Genomic DNA, 16344 nt, shown 5'->3' on the forward strand with positions numbered 1-16344 from the left:
CATAGCCAAGAGGCATGTGAAAAGATGTTCAACATCACCAATTATTAGAGAAACACAAGTCAAAACCACAGTGAGGTATCACCTCACACTGGTCAGAATGGCCATCATCAAAAATCTACAAATAATAAATGCTGGAGAGGGTGTGGAGAAAAAGCAACCTTACTACACTGTTGGTGGGAATGTAAATTGTTGCAGCCACTATGGAGAACAGTGTGAAGGTCACTTAAAATCTAAAAACAGAGTTCCCTTATGATCCTGCAACCTCACTCTTGGGCATATATCTGGAAAAAACTCTAATTCAAAAACATGCATGCACCCCAATGTACCTAGCAGCACTATTTACAATAGGCAAGACGTGGAAGCAACTTTAATGTCCATCGACAGATGGATAAAGAAGACGTGATATATGTATAATAGAATATTACTCGGCCATAAAAAAGAATGGAATAATGCCATTTGAAGCACCATGAATGGACTTAGAGATTATCATATTAAGTGAAGTATGTCAGAAAGAGAAAGACACATATCATGTGATTTCACTTATATGTGGAATCTTAAAACATGGTACAAATAAACTTATTTATAAAACAGAAATACACTCACAGACAGACAAAACAACCTTATGGTTACCAAAGGGGATAAAGGGGGAAGGGATCAATTAGGAATTTGGGATTTGCAGATACACACTACTTTACATAAAATAGATAAACAACAAGGACCTACGGTATAGCACAGGGAACCATGCTCAATATCTCATAAAAATCTTTAACGGAAAGAATCTGAAAAAGAATATGTATATATAAGTGAATGACTTTGCTATACACTTGGAACTAACGCAACATTGTAAATTAACTATACTTCTATTAAAAAAAAAAAAAAAGAAGTAATCTTGCCCCCACTGCGGGTGAGGGAGAACCCTAGTCCCCTTAAGTGGAGGATGCCCTGGTGTCTAGGTCTGTGGTCTCTTCAAGTGCTGACTAATGGCATTCTCATTTCTCTCATTAGAGACTGTGACAGATATCTGTTTAGTCTTCTCATTTTATTTCCTGTGTAGATTAGCTATTGTTTCTATTTTTCCATTTCTGGTCTCACTAGGATGCATTCTAGAAAAATTAATCAACGTTTTAGGCAAGATGGCAGAACAGCAAGTCCCAGCTCTCATCCCCGCACATAAACAGTGACAAAAGTACGGTATTTGGGGAAAATAAATTTTATGCGAACTGCAGGATCCAGTTAGCAAGGTGCGACACCTCGAATGAGCATAGAACCAAGAAAAACCACTTTGAAAGGATAAGAGGAGCAGTTCCCTCCCCCGTCTCCCCTCCCCCAAGCTGGCACCCTCAGCGCTGAGAGCCTCCTCCGTTCGGCCCAGGCCAGAGGGAGTCAAGCTGCACCCACATCCCCAGGCTCCGGGCACTGCCTCAGAGACCTCCTGGCCTCTCATCTCACTCAGAGCCCGAGGCCACAGGCCCATGTGGGGGCAGCAAAAGAGGAAGAGAGGGACAGGCGCTGTAGTAGCCGGCAGAGCCTGGCAGGATGGACAGGAGGACCGATCCTGAGACTTCTCCCTCAGGAGGAGGAAAATGGAGCCCGCCCCCACCCCCGCCATCCCCCGCACTCCTCCAGGGGAAGCGGGGACACGGTGAAGGCACACAACTAGGAATCCTTTCCCCAGGAGGGAGGGACGTGGAGCTGCACGTCCACAGAACACGTCTGAGAGGCTCCAGAATCTCTGACTGGGCTGGTCTGCAAACTCCGACCATAAAGGCTGGAAGAGGCGGCTGCTTCTTCCAACACACACACACCAAAGCAAAGCTGTAAGACACACGAAGAATCAGGGAATGTGACACTGCCGAAGGCAAGACATAAACCGTAGAAGATGAAGGTCTATCAGATGCCTAACTGCTCAAAATAACTGTCTCAAAGAAGCTCCGTGAGCTATCTTCCACAAGGGTGCCAAGAACACACAATTGGGAAAGGATAGTACTTTCAATAAATGATGCTGGGAAAACTAGACACCCACATGCAGAAGAATGAAACTGGACCCTCAGCTCACACCATATATAAAATCAAGTCAAAATGGACCAGAGACTTAACCGTAAGGACTGAAACCATAAAACTACAAGAAGAAAGCATAGGGGAAAAGCTTCTTGACGTGAGTTTGGACGATGGTTTTTTGGATATGACACCAAAAGCACAGGCAACAAAGACAAAAATAGACAAGGGGATTGCATCATATTAAAAGCTTCTACACAGCAAAGAAAACAGACAACAGAGTGAAACGGCAACATATAGAATGGGAGAAGATATTTGCAAACCATGTATCTGATAAGGAGCTACTTGTCAAAATATACGAGGAGCTCACACAACTCAACGCAAAGTAGTAACAACCCAATTTAAAAAACAGGTAAAGGACCGGAATAGGCATTTCTCAAAAGAAGACATTCCAATGGCCAAACAGTACAGGAAGAGGTGCTCAACATCACTAACCCTCAGGGAAATACAAATCAAAACCACAATGAGATACCACCTCACACCTGTTAGAATGGCTGTTATGAAACAGACAAAAGATAACAAGTGTTGGGCTTCCCTGGTGGCACAGTGGTTAAGAATCCACCTGCCAATGCAGGGGACATGGGTTCGAGCCCTGGTCGGGGAAGATCCCACGTGCCACGGAGCAAGTAAGCCTGTGTGCCACAACTACTGAGCCTGCGCTCTAGAGCCCACAAGCCACAACTACTGAAGCCCGCAAGCCTAGAGCCTTTGCTCCACAACAAGAGAAGCCACCGCAATGAGAAGTCCGCGCACCACAAGGAAGAGTAGCCCCCGCTCACCGCGACTAGAGAAAGCCCACGCACAGCAACGAAGACCCAGCGCAGCCAAAAATAAATAAATAAGTTAATTAAAAAAAAAGATAACAAGTGTTGGCAAAGTTGTGGTGAAAAGAGAACCCTATGCATTGTTGCTGGGAACACACATCGGTGCAGCCTCTGTGGAAAACAGTATGGAGTTTCCTCAAAAAATTAAAACTAGAACTAACTACCATATGATCCAGCAATTCCACTTCCGGGTATATAGCCAAAGCAGATGAAACCACGATCTCGGAGAGATATCTGCACTCCTATGTTCACTGCAGCATTATTCACATTAGCCAGGATATGGATACAACCTCAATGCCTGTCGAAAGATGAAGAGATAAAGAAAATGTGAGATACGCACGTGCGCGCACACACACACACACACACACTGGAATATTATTCAGCCTTTAAAAAGAAGGGAATCCTTCCATCTGGGAAACGTGGATAGAACTGGAGGACATTATGTGAAGTAAAAGAAGCCAGACACAGACAGACAAATACAGCCCGAGCTCACTTCCCTGGGGGATCTAGAATAATCAGGTTCATAGAAACACAGGAGAATGGTAGTTGCCAGAGGCTGGGAAAGGGGTCAGTGGGGAGATGCTGGTCACGGGGAACAAAGTTTCAGTTACGCAGTCGAGTCACTTCTGGAGATGTGATGTACGGTGATGTGCCTACAGTTCACAATATTCCATCGTAGACTTGAAATTTGCTTACAGGATAGACCTTAAGTGTTCTCACCACACACACACTCACACACAAATGTTCAGTATGTGAGGTCATGGATATGTTAATTAGCTTAATTGTGGTGATTATATCACAAGGTAAGTGTATATAAAAACATCAAGTGGGACTTCCCTGGCGGTCCGGTGGTTAAGAATCCACCTTCCAATGCTTGGGACGCAGGTTGGATCCCTGGTCAGGGAACTAAGATCCCACATGCCACGGGGCAACTAAGCCCACAAGCTGCAACTACTGAGCCCATGCACTCTGGAGCCTGCGCACGCAACGAAAGATCCCGCCTGCCACAGCGAAGAAGATCCTGCGTGCCACAACTAAGACCCAACACAGCCAAATAAATAAATAAATGCTTTTTTAAAAAATAAAAACATTAAGTTGTACATCTTAAATATACACAATTTTTGTTACTTATATCTCAATAAAGCTGAAAATGTTTTCTTTCATTTAATTACACCAAGCACATTGGTAGTTATTCCATCTCTAATTTTAGGCTGTTACTCCCATGTTAACATATGTATTTACATTTTTATTTCTAAACAGCTATGCATTCTCCTCCTCCATTAGAGAAGACAATGTTCTCATTATACTTCACCTGAAATATGGGTACTCTATATACGTGCATGTGCGTGTGCACATCTGTGTGTCTGTGTGCACACGTGTGGGTGCATCTGTGGGTGCGTGTACAAGTTGTGTTAGTTAATTTTTCAGTGCTTTTCATACCATTTTTTTCTCATATGACATCTCACTTTCTCCATTACATCTCTTAGTATTCCTTTCACTGAGTGTGAAAATAGTAAAATATCTAAGAACTTGCGTCTCTGGAAATGCCTTCTTTCACTCTCATTCTCTCTTTATCAAGTTACTTGAAAACATTTCTTATTTCAAACTAAGTGTGTGACTCAACTACTGGGAGAGGCACATACATGTGATGGGTAGGGCTCCATCCCCACCAGAACCTTCCTTCTCTCTCAGGAAGACGCAGCCTGACGTGGTGGGCTGAGCGGAATGGACACAGCTCCCGCAGGTCACATGTGGTGGCTGGAACCTCCTCGCAGTTAGGGATTCACCCTCTGATGAGCCTTTCACTTTTGTCCCTTAAAAATAATTTGGCTCAGTGTAAAATTCTTCCCAATTAATTCCCTGAAGGTATTTCTCCAGTATCTTCTGGCATCGCCTTTTGGTACGGGGTAGTCTGGTCCCAACGAGCTTGTCATTCTCTTAATGGTGATTTGCATTTTCTACAGGAAGTAGTTTCAGGACATTTGTAGGGCCTCAGGACAGTCGTCCTTGACTTTTTTCAGTTGAAATGTTCACAAAATAGAATTAACCATTTCGAAGCGTACAATTCAGTCTGAGATACTTTTTTTAATTTAACCTTCATTTTCTTAATTTACCATGAAGGGTCAAGATACAGACCTCACTTTTAAATACAGGCGTCCTAGCACTTAGGTGGCCTGTCCTCATCTCTGAAAAATGTTCAATTCTTCATTTCTTTGGCCGTTGTTATACGTCACGACCTTTCCTTCTGACACTTACAATAGATATGACGTGGGCCCTCCTCATTCTATTCCCCAAGTATCTTGAATTTCCATTTCTGGTCTCTCTAACCTTCATTGTGGAACATTTCCTCGATATTGTATTCAAGTCCATAACTGGTCCCTCAGCTGTCTTGTCCTTGATGGGGTGATGTTTTTTAATGTGTTCATCCTACTGGATTTGTCATCTCTACCTTTTCTAACTCTTAATAACTGCCCTTTCTTCTATAAAATAATCCATATGGTTGCCTCCCTTTATTTTTCAGATACTTAAACACGCTTAATTTAAATCGACTGTCATATTTCCCTACTGATTCTTTTTTTGCATATTTTTATTTCAGCAAAGCCACTAATTGTGTTGTGATACAATCAAGATATTCACATCAAGTATGATCTACATTTTTTTCACCTCTTTATTGGTTTCCTACTGATTCTGTTTCCTTGCCTAGGACACCCCCATTCGACAGCAGACGGCTGTCCGTAGCACTGTCATCATTACTAGAGTCACTGTGATGTCCATTCCTGTTAAAGGCTCTGCCCTCACACCCCCGGTCTCTCCTAGAAGGCTTCTCCCCGGGCTGTCCTGGGAGTCAGGCTGACCAGGGGAGACTGCTGCAGCTGCTCTGCCCCGTGCTGCCCACCGTCTCAGACTTAGCATCTGCTCACAGCTGTGGCCTCAGGGATGGTCCAATGGGACCCTCACACTCTCACGAGGGTGGACGCCCAGGGCTGACAATCGTGGACTGAGTCTGTTTCATGCCACACAGGGGAGGTGCCTCAATGCTGACCACGGGCTTGGGGCAGCGAGCAGAGCTATCCCAGTGCCCGTCCAGAAACGCGGGGAAGTGGGGCCGCAGCTTCAACCTCCACCTGGAGCCCTGACCCCTCCCTGCCTGTGAGGACCTGGGTCCCTCTCTCTGTCCACACAGGCGGGAACCTCCTCCCTATGACCCTCTTGATGATCCCGGTCAGCGGGGGCCACTCAGCCTAGTTCCCTCTTCTTTGGTCTGGTTCCCCCTCCATTTGGGGAACTTTCTTTCTCTTTTTCTGCATGTGTCTGTGGGTACGTGTTTCACAAATATTCAAAATAGCATTTCTCAGTGTTAGGAGCAGAGGAGGGCTCTTAGGTGGGCACCACAATCACCCACTTTGCCGTGGAGTCTGAGCCCAGGATCCTCTCATGTCCCACCCACTGCTGTTGTCACCTGCTCTGGAAATTAACAGTGGTGATCCTGCAATGAACCTGACACCATTGAGCTCACAGCCACTCTGAGGAGTGGGGCTCGCGACAACATGCAGAGGAGGAAACTCAGGCTCAGAAAGGGCACTGCCCTCACGGTTACAAGAGCAGTGGGGACAGATTTAAATAGAGACGTTTTCCTTCAAAGGGAGACCTCTAACTCAAATCAAGGTCCCGTCAGCTTCCAGGCAGGATGACAGGACGGGGAGGAGAGCCCTGTCCAAGGATCAAGGGCCACCGAGCAGGCAGGAACGACTCAGGGGCTTGTTCCCAGGAAGGTGCGGTGGACGCTGTTTCAAGAAAAAGGGAGAAGTCCCTGAAGGGGGCTGAGACAGAAAGCAAACCCACACTCTGGGGCCAGGGGAGCAGGCATGTTTCCTTCCTTATTTCCCCGAACTTCTCCTCTGTGCTCATTGCCACACTGACCTCCACGGAGCTGTAGGCAGATGTTAAACGTGTGTCTCTGCTGATCCGAGCTCTGCGGTGCAGCAGGAACCTGCAACCTCCCTGAAGCATCGCCAGGGCCTGGGTGACCCCTGTCCATGGTGAGGACCCCACAGGGACCTGCCGAGGGACCAGCTAAGGACGAAGGAGACCCAACGGGGAGGCTCTGAGAGGGAAAGACGTGCCTGGGTCACCCTCATATGGAAGGGGCGTCTCAGGAAGACACCGGGTCTGTCATGGGAATGAGAGCCAGGCTCCTGGGGAGGGGCAGTTCCCCTTCCTGTGGGGCTGCTGACGTGACAGCCCCGTGACGGGGAGGACAAGCCTCCCAGTGGACACACCCTCGGGTCTCCGTCCTGAGGGCACCGTGGTCTCCTCCATCTGCACCGCCTGGACAACAGGGACGAGACGCCATGACCCCCAGCCTCACGGCCCTGCTCTGCCTCGGTGAGATGGAGGAGGGGGAGGGGAAGCCCCAGACAGGGACGGACCCCTCCCCACAGCCAGGCTGCTCTGTCAGGAGACCCCAGGACTCAGGAGGCCCACGGGTAGGAGAGGCGCTGCTCAGGATTCAGGGCGAACCTCTCACAGGGGTCTCTCTTCCAGGGCTGAGTGTGGGCCTGAGGACCCAGGTGCAGGCAGGTGAGTCTGTCCCCAGGTGTCCCACCTCCCTCCTGATCATGGGGACAAGGGGCCACCCCCAGGCAATGGGGTGGGGAACAGCAGTTCTGGGTTTAAGGAGGGGGAGTTTGGGAGGTGGGGCTGAGAGCTGGGGACCTGGGGTGAGGATGTCTTGTGACGCAACCTCTGATGTCCTTCCAGGCACCCTTCCCAAACCCACCATCTGGGCTGAGCCAGGCTCTGTGATCCCCTGGGGGAGCCCCGTGACCATCTGGTGTCAGGGGACCCGGGGGGCCCGGGTGATCCGTTTCCATAAAGAGGGAAGCTCATCTCCCTGGGACAGATGGCCCCAACTGGAGCCCGGGGACAAGGGCAAGCTCTCCATCCCATATATGACACAGGACTACGCAGGGAGATATCACTGTTACTACCTCAGCCCCACTGACTGGTCAGAGAGCAGTGACCCCCTGGAGATGGTGGTGACAGGTGAGAGGACACTCGTGGGTCCCAGCCTCAGGCTCTGCCCGCAGGAAGGGGGTCTGCTCTCAGGGGTGTGTCCCTCTCACAGCCCAGCCCTGGGGGAGGAGAGGGTGGTGTGAGCCCCATTTCACAAGCTCCCTCCTTCTCTCCTAGGGGCCCACAGCAAACCCACCCTCTCAGCCCTGCCGAGCCCTGTGGTGACCTCGGGAGGGACCGTGACCCTCCAGTGTGGCTCATGGGAGGGACTGCACGGGTTCATTCTGACTAAGGAAGGAGAACCCAAGTCCTCCTGGACCCTGGATGCACAGCGAGGCCCCCATGGGCAGACCCAGGCCCTGCTCCCCGTGGGTCGCGTGACCCCCAGCCACAGGTGGATGTTCAGATGCCACGGCTTTTACAGGGACACCCCCCAGGTGTGGTCGGCCCCCAGTGACCCCCTGGAGCTCCTGGTCTCAGGTGAGGAGGTCCCACCCTGGCCTCACGTACGTCTTGAGGCACGAGACAGATTATTAGATGCTTTCCTCCCAGGATTGTCCCAGATGAGAGGGTGGGGTGAGGGGGGAGCGGGGCGCACAGGACAGAGACACAGAGTGTGAGTGACAGTGAGGCCTGGGGACCAGGATGGGAGAAGGGGCTTCATGGGAGGAACCAGCCCCTACAGCCCAGGGCTGGTCTTCCCCCAGGTGTGTCTGGGAAGCCCTCCCTCCTGACCCCGCAGGGCCCTGTCGTGGCCTCTGGACAGAGCCTGACCCTCCAGTGTCGCTCTGACGTCGCCTATGACAGATTCGCTCTGTCCCAGGAGGGGAGACAGGCCCTCCCCCAGCGCCCTGGCCGGCAGCCCCAGGCTGGGCTCTCTCAGGCCGACTTCCCCCTGGGCCCAGTGACCATCACCCACGCGGGCCGGTACAGATGCTACGGTGGACACAACCTCTCCTCCGAGTGGTCGGCCCCCAGTGACCCCCTGGACATCCTAGTGGCAGGTGAGGAGCCAGCGGGTCAGTCAGGGACCCAGACTCTGCACAGGCCCTGCCAGGGGAGCCCCAGCTGGTGATGCTGGGACCAGGCGTGAGGAGTCCCCAGGGAGGGAGGGAGGGAGGGAGACAGAGACGGGGGTGGGCAGGGAGAGGGAGAGACTCAGAGAAAACAGAGACAGACAGAGATGAGGGGCCTCAGGGAGGTCCAGCTGAGTCGCAGCTCGGAACCAGGAGGCGGGCAGCCCCTCACCCCCCTTGCTCTCTCTAGGGTGGTTCCCTGACACGCCCTCCCTCTCGGTGCAGCCGGGCCCCCTGGTGGCCTCAGGAGAGACCGTGACCCTGCTGTGTCAGTCAAGGAGCACAAATGAAACTTTCCTTCTGTCCAAGGAGGGGGCAGCCTGGCCCCCACTGCGTCTTAGATCAAAGTACCGAGGTGGGCATTTCCAGGCCGAATTCTCCATGAGTCCCGTGACCTCAGCCCACAATGGGACCTACAGGTGCTACAGCTCACTCAGCAGTAACCCCTACTTGCTGTCACACGCCAGTGCCCCCCTGGAGCTCACGGTCTCAGGTGAGGGAACCTGACCCTGTCCTCTCTGACTCAGTCAGCTCAGGGCTCTGTCCCGAGCACTCTGGGCTGGGGTTGAGTGAGGGGACTGTGAGGGAGGGTCACCCAGAGGGGGATCTGCCCCTCAGTGGCCCTCCCATCCCCTCCCACACCTTCTCACCTCACCTGGAATCCGGAACCTGACGACTGTAGAGGAGACCACAGGGCAGGCGTAAGGGAAAGGTTTCATAAGGTGGGGACTCCAGGGTCAGCCCCACCCGCTTCCTGTCCTCATTCCCAGGACCCTCTGGGGGCCCCAGCCCCCCACCGACAGGCCCCAGTTCAACAACTAGGGAGTCACTGAGGCCTCTCTGCAGAGGGAGCACAGGCCACCCCAAGGCAGTTTCAGAGTCTCTGGGAGGATCTAATGCCCTCAGATCCTCAAGCACAGGCTGGGGGTCAAGCAGAGATGCCAGGAGGACCCCAGGGCTCCAGGGGCTCTGAGGCTGGTGGATGAAGGGTGGGGGTCATGGAGAGGGAATGACCCCTCGGGCCCCATCTTGGGGGAGGAGCAGTGGGCTGAGGTGGGGAGAAGCAGCCCCCGACCCTCACCTTCTGTCCTGACCCACATGAGGCTCTGAAGTTGGGGCCCATCCCCCCACGGAGCCAGGCCCGCAGACGGGTGAGTGAGGGTCTGTGGGACATGGTGTTGGGTCCAGGGGGGCAGGGCTCAGTTATGGCCTTAGTTCAGGCACCTGTGGAGACGCTGACTTGGACCCCCTTCCCCTGCCTGGGCCTCAGTTTCTCCAAGTGTAAAAGCAGAGAATTGTGGCCCGGAGCTTAGATTTCCTTCAGTTCTGACTTCTGGCTCTGACCCCCCAGGACAGGAGGCCTCACAGGGAGGCCCCTGAGGATGTGACTGTATGGGGGCCTGTCCCCAGTGCCGCAGTGGTGGTGGCATTGTATGGGGAGGGGGAGGGGAGGCAGGACAATGGCCCTCCCCCTTCAGCTCAGGGAGCCCAGCTTGAGTGGAAAGAGCAAGGGCTGGAGTCAGACTCCAGGTTCAGACCCAGCTCTGCACTCCTGCTGTGGTCCCTGGGCAGATGCTTTCTTTCCTCTGAGTCTCAGGTTCGTGGTCTGTAAGCTCCCTGGTCCCACCATGCTCACAGGCCTGCTGTGAGGTCAGATGAAATGACGGGTGGGCTTCACAGAGCTCAGGAGGGCAGAGCCCCCAGCCCAGCCCAGACCTTCCCAGGGGCATCAGGGCCCTGCAGGGTGGGGTAGGGATCCTGGGGAGAGACAGAGAGTCCACCCCATGTAGCCCTGCAGACCCCCCTACAGATGAGCAGCCCTCAGAGCACAAATCTGGTGTCTGCTGGGGGGCAGTTCAGGAGAGCTCAGGGAGCTCACAGCTCTGGGTTCTAATCCCAGCTCTGCCACGTTCAGGTTGAGTCACTTGGGGCTCATGCTTTTTCTCTCTGTGCCTCAGTTTCCTCATCTGTAAAATGGGTGGGGTGGGTTAGAGGAGATGAATGCACAGACCCCAGCACGAGCCTACACACAGTAGGCGCTCAATTAAATGGCATCTTGGGCTCACTCATGATGTCACTGGTGCCCCAGGTCTCAAATGGTACCTGAACGTCCTGATTGGGGTCTCAGTGGCCTTCATCCTGCTGCCCCTCATCCTCCTCGTCCGACACTGGGGTCAGAGCAGATGCAGGAAGTCGGGTGAGTAGGGAACGGGGTGACCCAGACCCCTGGAGGTGGTGGGCTTAGGGCACCAGCCGAAAGGAAACATAAGAGATGGGCAAGGTCAGCTTAGAAAAAGATTGTCCAGAGTCTGAAACTCAAAAATCTAGAAAGAAAACACATACTGTCAGCTGACATGTATAATTTAAGGTATTTTCCTCCTTTTCAATCTCATGAAGTGTTGAAACATGTACGCAAGTATGAGTTCAGGTCTGCTTCTTTCCTCCTGAATCCCGAGTGAGGGGCGGGGGTCATGAGTCCCAGGGCTGAGCCTCTGTCATCTGCCCCAGCCCAGGGCGAGGCTGATTTCCACCCTCCCGCAGGGGCTGCAGACCCAGAGCCCAAGGACACAGGCCTGCAGAGCAGGTAACTCCTGCCCCGAAGACCCCCAGGCCCGCCCCGCCCACAGCTCCCCCTCATTCTCCCCCTAACACGCCCGCCTCTTCCCCAGCTCCTGCCCAGCCGCCGCCGCCCAGGACCAGGCCCTCTGTGAGCAGAAGAGGACGGGGTGGGGGACACAGGGTTCTGGAGGCACCTGTGTGGGGGAGGAGAAGGCTGGGAAGGGGTGGGCTCAGGGGGTGCACACTGAAACCCCACACTTCCCCTCACCCCTGGGTCTCAGTGGCCCCTTCTGGATGCACTGCGGGAGCTCCAGCCCTGAGGGGTCTCAGGGGATCCCACCAAGCGATACACACCCTGTTCCGCCCCAGCAGATGCTGCCGTGAAGGACACACAGCCTGAGGACGGGGTGCAGCTGGACCATCCGGTGAGACCCCTACTCCTGTCCAGGCCACCAGAGACCTTCTTGTTGCCAAACTCAGTCCAATGGACACGTCTCTGTCCTCACATCCCAGCTCCAGCAGTGTCCCACACTGACCTCTCCTTCCGGGCTTCCTGGGTCGTCCAGCTGTGACTCCACCCCTTCTGCTTCCTTGTGACCTCATGGCCCCTCCTTCGGGGTCCCCTTTCCTGGCTCCCCGTCCTCTGTCTGACCTTCTGGCGTTGCAGTGAAGCCCCACGTCTCAAGAGGATTTGTGAATAAGTGAATCACCTGAAAGTCCCCAGGCCCCCTTCCTTCATTCACCCAAAAGTGGTGCACAAGGAGAGCGCATCCCCCCGGCTCCCTGTAGGTGCTGCAGGTGCAGCAGGGAGCTCACCTGGTGGGTGAGAAGACTATATGTAAAGAAGCAGGTAGCGTCCTAGAATGCAAGGTCCCGATAAGGAAAGTAAAGCAAGAGAAGGTGACAGAGTGCATGGTGGGGGGGCAGCAAGTGCAAAGGTCCTGAGGCAGGGACGTGCTTTTGCAGGAAGATGGCCGTGCGGCTGGAGCCAAATGTGCAAGGGAGACAACGTGTTAATACAGAAATCAGAACCGTAGAAAGAATCCAGAGGCTCCGAGGTGTTAGGAGGTCCCCGGAGTTTCCATCAGGAAAGTGACCTGACCTAAGGTTTTAAAGCATCACTCTGCCAACACAGTGGAAAGCTGACGGAAGGAGATCACAGTGGATCCAGGAAGTCCCCTTTCTGTCCTACTCTCTCCCTCCAGCAGAACAGGCAGGATGCAGACCCCCAGGAGGGGACGTACGCCCAGGTGAACCACTCAATATCAAGACTAAGGCGGGGGGTGGCCACCTCTCCCTGTCGGGGAGATTGCTGGACACGAAGGACAGACAAGCGGAAGAGGACGGGCAGAGGGACGGTCAGGTGGGTCCCATCCTGTCTGGGCCCCCAGGCTTCCTCCATCCCAACCACACACCCTCCCTCTCCCCCACTGCAGGCCGCCGCATCTGAAGCCCCCCAGGATGTGACCTATGCCCAGCTGTACCACTCGACCTTCAGACGGGAGATTGCACCCCCTGCCCCCCAGTCAGGGGAGCCCCCAGAAGAGCCCAGCATGTATGCTGCTCTCGCCGTCCGCTAGCCCACGAAGGACCCAGACCCCACGCTCCAGGGAGGCAGACTGCACGGACCCCGGAAGGCACAGGAGCTGCCTGCCCGCAGTGGACACCGCCTAACGACCAACAGACAGCCTGGACTCCCAACACAGACCACCAGGAGCCCCTGGGACCCTTTGGCAGTCACCTGATTCTACCCTCAAAGATAACTAATATCCTTACGTTTTAGAAAAAAAGCAACAGACTGCTCAATTACCAATGATTTTGAAAAAGAATAGCAAATGATTCCAAATGAAGGTAGAAGCAGCGAAATAACAATGACAAGAGTAGCTACTAATGAGGACAAAGAAAAAGTAGAGAAAAATCAATAAAGCCTAAAACTTCAATCCTGAAAACATTAATCACACGTATATACCCTAGGCACAATGACCAAGGGAAAAACAGAGAAGGCATGCTTTACCATTATCACGACACTACGGCAGATCCTACAGACTTTATATAAATAAAGAATTTTATGAACAATTTATGCCATTATATTAGAAAATGTAGATGAAATGGACAAAAATTCTCTAAAATATAATTTACCAAAATGATGAACATTAGGATAAATAGGAAATCTGGATTGTTGTATATATTAAATATGTGGAGTCTGTGATTTAAAATTTTCCCAAAAAGTGAACTCTGAGTCCGGAAGGCTTCACTGGTGAATGCTTCTGAACACGTATGCACTTATGAAATACACACACACACACACACACACCCCCCAAACTTACACAAGCTTCTGCAGAGAAGAGGGAAGGAAAGGAATACTCCCTGCAACACCTTTTGTCGGGCCAGAAAAAAATTGAGACCAAAACCCGACAAAGAAACTACAAAATGGGAAAATCACAGGAAGCTCTGTCTTTCTGTCTTTTGTTTTCCTAAACAAAATATTCACAAACGAGATTCATTGCTATATAAAATGAGTAATATATCATGAACTTGCAGGTATTTTTTTTTAAGGAATGCATGGGTGGTTTCATCCTCAGAAATCAATCAATACTTTTCAAACATTAAAAGAAGAAATTTAAAAAATCATCATATCAACAGATGCAAAACTTTTGATAAAATACATCACCAATTTATAATGAAAAAAACTCAGGAATAAAAGGGAATTTCCTATTATTTGTAAAAGCATCTTTTAAAATCTACAATAGAAATCATTTTTAAAGGTAAAAACGTGCAATCCTTCTGCCTGCAATTGCGAGTGAGCCAGGAACGTTCACTATTACCCTTCTATTCGGCAGGCCTGGAAGAACCAACCAATTAAATAAAGAAACAAAAAGTGATAGGCACTGAGGGATGGAATAAAACTGTATTGCTCAAGATTACAAAATTGTGTGAGTGGAAAATCCAAAATAGAATAAGGACCTATTATTCGAATTTGAAAAGAATTTATCTAACGTCACTGGGTACATCATCACAATATATAAAAGTCAGTTGCATTTCAGACTTCCAGTTTTGGAGCAGGAGAAAATAGAAGTATGTCTCCCTGACCCCCCACAAAGCACAGTAAGACTCCTGGACTTTACATACACAACAAACATAAGAATACAGGCATACCTCCATTTATTGTACTCCCCAGATATTGCAGGGATGTTTTTGTTTTTACAGATTGAAGGTTTATGGCATCCCACATCAAGCAAGCCCATCAGTGCCCTTTTCCCAACAGCGTTATTATTATTATTATTATTATTTTATTGATTTTTGGCTGTGGTGGGTCTTCCTTGCTGCGCGTGGGGCTTTCTCTAGTTGTGGCGAGTGGGGCTACTCTTTGTTGCCGTGCGCTGGCTTCTCATTGCAGTGGCTTCTCTTGTTGGGGAACATGAGTTTTAGGTGCACGGGCTTCAGTAGTTGCAGCACATGGGCTCAGTAGTTGCGGTGCGCCGGCTCTAGAGCCCAGGCTCAGTAGTTGTGCACAGGCTTAGTCGCTCCGTGGAATGTGGGATCTTCCCAGACCAGGAATCAACCCATGTCCCTGCATTGGCAGGTGGATTCTTAACCACTGTGCCACCAGGGAAGTCCCCAACAGCATTATTTTTTAATGTATGTACATTGTGTTTTTAGACCAATGCTGTTGTACACTTAACAGACTACAGTATAGTGTAAACATAACTTTTATATGCACTAGGAAAACAAAAAACTGTGGGAGTCGCTTTAATGTGATATTTACTTTATTGCTGTGGTCTGGAACTGAACATGCAATATCTCCAAGGTCTGCCTGTACTCTGAAGGGTAGAGAGAAGGCAGCAGACACACTAAGACTGCTAAGACCCCCAGTAATGACACACTGGGTGTCAAAGGAGACCGAGTAGGGTACCTGGACTGCCCCATCCACCTGGCAGTAATGAGTCAGTGCCCCAGCCATGTGTAAGAAAAGTCTTTCTATAACAAAGATTTACATAAGACCCAGACTCTCAAAATATAATATCCAAAATGACCAGGTCTAATTTGAAAAATCATTCGCCACAACAGGAACCAGGAAAATCTCGTCTTGAGTGAGAAAAAGCCATCCTTAACAGCTGCTGACACTGAGATGACACAGATTTTGGAATTTTCTGACAAGTCTTTTAAAACAGCCATAATAAAAATGCTTTGAGGAGCAATTACACACATGCTTAAAATAAATCTAAAAAACTAGAAAGGCTCAGCAAAAAACGAGAAGACATAAAGAACGCAATGGAGGACTTCCCTGGTGGCGCAGTGGTTAAAAATCTGCCTGCCAAGGCAGGGGACACGGGTTTGAGTCCTGGTCCGGGAAGATCCCACATGCCTTAGAGCAACTAAGCCCCTGAGCCACAACTACTGACCCTGCACTCTAGAGCCCGCAAGCCACAACTACTGAAGCCTGCGTGCCTAGAGCCCGTGATACGCAACAAGAGAAGCCACTGCAATGAGAAGCCCGCGGACCGCAACGAAGAGTAGCCCCCCGCTCGCCGCAACCAGAGAAAGCCCGCGGGCAGCAACGAAGACCCAACGCAGCCAAAAATAAAACAAATAAATTTTAAAAAATGAATGCAATGGATATTTCAGATCTGAAAGATACAATAATTAAAATAAAAGGCTCCATGGATGGACGGACCCAACAAAAGAATGGAGGCAACAGAGGAAATGATGTAAAGATACGAGGATAAAAATTAGTCTGAACACCAGTGAGCACATATTCTGGAAAAGCATGAGAACGGACTCTCGATGACCTCACATCCCTGGGATCTGAATCC

The 16344-nt window shown here is 50.9% G+C and overlaps 1 protein-coding gene and 1 pseudogene across 16 annotated transcripts in view; one reads left to right on the top strand and one right to left on the bottom strand.

The window, feature by feature from the left end:
• CDC42EP5 (CDC42 effector protein 5) overlaps nt 1-16344 on the bottom strand; it is a 149099-nt gene that overhangs the window by 117535 nt on the left and 15220 nt on the right. For 15 of the 16 annotated variants that reach the window (XM_067719282.1, XM_067719275.1, XM_067719280.1 and 12 more), the window contains exon 2: nt 3044-3177. The exons of the other annotated variant lie outside the window; for it this stretch is intronic. The gene's annotated coding sequence lies outside the window, so the exon portion shown is untranslated. The remainder of the gene's footprint in view (nt 1-3043; nt 3178-16344) is intronic. 16 annotated transcript variants of the gene reach the window in all.
• On the top strand, nt 6712-14441 carry LOC137215469 (leukocyte immunoglobulin-like receptor subfamily A member 6; annotated as a pseudogene).

Source organism: Pseudorca crassidens, chromosome 20 (assembly GCF_039906515.1).
Source record: "Pseudorca crassidens isolate mPseCra1 chromosome 20, mPseCra1.hap1, whole genome shotgun sequence".
In the NCBI taxonomy this organism is placed as follows: Eukaryota; Metazoa; Chordata; class Mammalia; order Artiodactyla; family Delphinidae; genus Pseudorca; species Pseudorca crassidens.